General features: G+C 33.4%; 1 long non-coding RNA gene across 1 annotated transcript in view; it reads left to right on the top strand.

Annotated features, from left to right (window-relative positions):
• Positions 1-2,302: 2,302 nt before the first annotated feature.
• Positions 2,303-4,711, top strand: part of LOC107884065 — a 20,985-nt gene continuing 18,576 nt past the window's right edge. The window contains exon 1 of the long non-coding RNA XR_001679682.2: positions 2,303-2,719. This is a non-coding gene — a long non-coding RNA (uncharacterized LOC107884065). The remainder of the gene's footprint in view (positions 2,720-4,711) is intronic.

The following is a 4,711-nucleotide window of genomic DNA, read 5'->3' as shown; positions in this document are numbered from 1 at the left end:
TTTTTCGTAAAAAAATACTAATTCTGGTAATATCCCCGAGATGGGCGTATTGTTTTAACTTTCCCCGGGTGTTAAAAAGCTAAGATCCGGCCCTCAAAGGCTTTGACATAATCTTTACTGACACTTGACTACAGCCAGGGTTATTCATTTATTTATTTAAAACAAATATTTATAAAAAAATATTATAATATTTAATTATAAGACAACACACATTAGTCATTGATATTAGTATTTACTTTCTGCTGAAAGTGATACTGCCGATAGAATTTGTATCGAACTATTCGGTTTTACGTAAGCTAAGTTATTTTTGTATAGTCTTAATATTATACACGTTCACTGGCATATTAGACGGTATGCCGTACGGTATCGTGACGTCATACGTTAACTGAATAGAAAACGCCTTCTTAAACGGAGAAATGTACCTATGTTTGACGGGCTATTAGTTGTACAAGTCGAAATATAACGAAAAATGTACAAATATATTTTCGTTTTTAATTGGAATGAAGAATACGAAAAACAAAGAAAAATGTTTTTGTTCAGGTCCTAATTATCATTATTCTCATATACTTACACAATGCAGTTTTCCAAATATTTTAACTAATTTTTAGCTATTAATAGGCATTTTAAATATTCGATTTAAGCTTACTTTACTTTAATAGTTTATATAAAAATTTAAATTATAATATTATAGTCAATCATTTTAGAATCTGAGCGGAGAGAAAAAGCTAGTGGTTTTACAATGGTGTTTATTTATTTTTATCCTGTATACAAAATTTCTACGAGAAGGAGTGCTTTTATTTCAACATATAGTAATTTATCTTATAGAAAATTGAATAAATTTGGTGCTTTAGAGAGGTCATTTTTCGATTTTCTCAATAGTTATTTAATGCCACAGGAAAAACTACCGACAAATTACGAAAACTGGCTAAAAATGGAATTTTAATTTATAACACTTTGTTTATCGCCAGAGCAGCGAATAGAAAAAAAATATAATATTATAATTTTAATTCAACTAACAGGCTATAATAATTAATAATAACAATATAAAAAATCCAGACTGACAAACCGTCTCCGCTCAGAATCGTTTTCCTTATACAATGATATTATATCATTGAATTCAAGTTTAATACAATCCATTATACATTGACCCACTTGTAACCTACTGTACAGCAGATCTACATCCACTTACCTGCTTTTTATATTTTGATTTATCATCTTGAGTATTAGTGTTATTTTTGATTTATTGATTTCACAATAAATGTAATCACCCGTCGTTTTTTACAGTTGGACGGAAAGTGTTTTAACAAACAAATAGGTACGTATATTTCGGCAAATTTTTTTATAAGTTGGAAAAAAAAACATAATCGAGCGAGAATTTAAACAAAATTGTGTGCACAGAATATAAATTCTTACCCACAAAGAACCTGTGTGTACTTATAGTAGAGTTTTCAATTTAGACTTTTCGATTTTATCACAGTGCGTGTTTGCATTGCACACATTATTATATATAGATATTTGTATATTGTATATACATAAGCAATTTTTCATGAACGTGTGATCTTCGTACGGGTATTCAAGGGAAATAAATAATATATTTTCTCCGAATATAGACTATAAATAATAAAAAAAACTTTATATTTTCTATGGCAGAAAATATTGAATCATATTTTATATATTTTTGGTGGTCACCGGTATTTGTGGGCCATTTTTATGATGCAATATTATTCCGTGCATACATGTTTATTGCGTACCCTAGAATCGGTTAGTAAAACAAAATTTGTTTATTTATTTTATTTTATTGTTTGGTATATAGTGGTATAAATGAATAACAATCAATCGACTTAACTAACAATCGATAAATATAGTCTTAACTTTTGTTTGCGACGCTGCCGATCCTACGAGTATGGCGGTTGTCGGCAACGACTCGCGATTTTGTTGGAGACAGGAGCGAGAAGGGTTACCCAAAATAGTGGTACTATAATTTGCAAGACGAAAACACTTGTATTTCTTACAGAGGTTTATAATATAATAATTACTCCTTAATGGAGGGCGCCCAGATCTTAATCCTTGCGTACTACCTAGTAAATAATAATATATATCTATATATTTTGTCGCCGCCTAGAGTCCAGGCGCTCATTATCATAATATCTCGCCGCCAACCGACACACACACACACGCACACAATATTATTTGTTTTATTTGTATTAGGTATATTATTATTGTTTATTTTTGTTATAATTGTGTCAGCTGTGAATTATATAATAATATGTAGATAATGCGCGGTCGGCCGTCGACGTCAAGAGTTAGCACGGCCGCCGGAATCTTTAGTCCTGTTTCTCGGAGTGTAATCGAAACACACATTTTTACGTGCGCAAATCGCCGTGATTGAAACAATTTATAGTTTTTATTTGTTGGCACGAATTGCCAAGTATTTATATTGTTTTATGTTGGCGCTAATCTCCACGTAAATTATATCATATTTTTTAGTCTGTGCACTGTGCGCTTTACGTATATTACCTATTATTGTTTTATTAGCCGCGTGCGCTGATCGTCGCGGGCGTATTATTGTATTATTGCGTTCGCCGCCTTTATTATTGTTCCGACATAGTGTGTGTCCCGTATTATTATTATTGTTTTATTTTTCTATTTTGTGTGTGTGTGTGAACCCTTTTTTTATTATATAGCTAGGACCAGCTGGCCAGACTGCGCTCCACAAATTGTGAGTTATTTTATTATTATATTTTATTTTGATCATAAGGGCCGCACATTAAGTTATATTATATTTCTAAACTATATTATTGTGTTGCTGTGATTTTTATTTATTTGTATTATTATTGATGTCGTGAATTATACAGCAACATATTATTACCTTAAACGTGTTACCATTTTGTTATTAATTAAAAGTATACACACACACACACACACACACACTCACCACACACTAGCGTTCGATAGTCTTGCTTGGCGAACCCGTCCATTTCTATCGAATTGCTAACACACATACACACCTATACACAGGTCGGTCGGTGTGTGAGTACAGCGCGCCAAGTATTTAGGTGACCGGGCGTCAAGGACTATTATTGTACGTTTCCGGCCCAAACAATATTAATACAAACAATAGTAATAATTGGCCAACGAATAGGTGTAGGCATTATAATTTATATAAAAGAATGACTTAAGCCCGGATTAAGGATCACTTGGACCCCAAGACACCGTATACACTTAGTGGGCCCTCTTTCAACTTTAGCTTCAAAATAATTGTATAATTACATATTAACGACTTTATATTATTGTATAATTTTTTACCATATAAAAAATATGCAGGATGTATTTATTATGTCATTTTACGCGGCTTTTTTTTTTTTAACAATGATCGATGAAATGGAATTTCGTTAAAACAAAAAAAGACGTGTTTCTTTATTTTTAACAGGCAATTTTTTTATAAAATTTTCAAAATTTTGAAACACGCGGTTGCACCAATAATAAAATCGACTACCTATATTTTTTCAAATGGTAACCACTATATTTTTTGATGGATTCTGGTAAAGTTATTTTTCTGAATATTTTGACAGTAAAATGATCAATTTTGGTTCACTAGGTTATTACCTATAGTCCTCTAAATTTCAGTATAATATGCATTAATAATTTTAACCGAAATACCTAATTTACAAGAGCTAAATATTTTTTTCTTATAACTACCTTTAAATCTTTTTATATACTTAAATAATTAAATCGGTAATCTAAAATGCTAAAAAAAAAAAACCTAACCAACAAAATTGTTGTCAGACAAAGTTCATTATTTATAGTATTTTTTCGTGATATATAATTGAGAATAATTTTATTTTATAATTATTAATAATAATTTACCTACATACATAATTTTTTTTTTTTTAACTATTAGGCGCGTTAAAAAAATATATTTTGGGGATAAATATGGGCCCCCAAAATAAATGGGCTCCGGGACCGTGACCCCCTTCCCCCCTTAATCTGGGTTTGACCTGACTCAGCGACACCTTAACACTTCGACGACTGTGGTTAGCTTGATTGACGGCGGCTCTTCTGTGGCTCTGTAGGACCTCACCGGAACGGCGACGGCGGAAAAATCCCCACAGCACCGTGAAAGTGTAAAACACCGGGCTGTATCACCGCCAAACGGGAACGAGCGCGATGTTTGTTTCAGCCGTCAGTCACGGACGGCTCGGACTTAACGGGTCCGGTTGATATGCGCAGGTGGCACTTCGATAGGTGCGAAGATATACGCAAACCGTGCGCAACACCACTGAAAATCTCACAACGGCAACAGCGTAGACACGCGCGTGAGCAAAACTTTGATCCCAAAGCTCACTTATATATATCTGGTGTATTTTGCCAGCTTGTCGCACACGAACGTGAACAAATCTTTACACTAGGTTTGCCAGCACGCACGGCGCGTTGAGCGATCACGCTCGTTGCTCTCATATCGATGGCTGGAAAACGACGATTGTAAAGGCTCAGTCAAACACAGAGCTGTTTGGACACGATAAATAATCTAACCACGCCAGTGGCGTCATTTGAGGGGGGCAAGGTGGGCATTTGCCCCTGTCTGATTTTAAAAGCGGCCCGATGGGCCGGTTCCCAGTTGTTGCCGTTTTACCATTATTATATTTTATAAGCGCAAAAACATGCCTATTTTATAATATTTTCAAAAAATATTATACTATATTATATACTA

The sequence above is a fragment of the Acyrthosiphon pisum genome, chromosome X (genome assembly GCF_005508785.2).
Source record: "Acyrthosiphon pisum isolate AL4f chromosome X, pea_aphid_22Mar2018_4r6ur, whole genome shotgun sequence".
In the NCBI taxonomy this organism is placed as follows: Eukaryota; Metazoa; Arthropoda; class Insecta; order Hemiptera; family Aphididae; genus Acyrthosiphon; species Acyrthosiphon pisum.
Note: the sequence above shows the minus strand (reverse complement) of the source record. Positions and strands in the feature narration are given on the sequence as shown.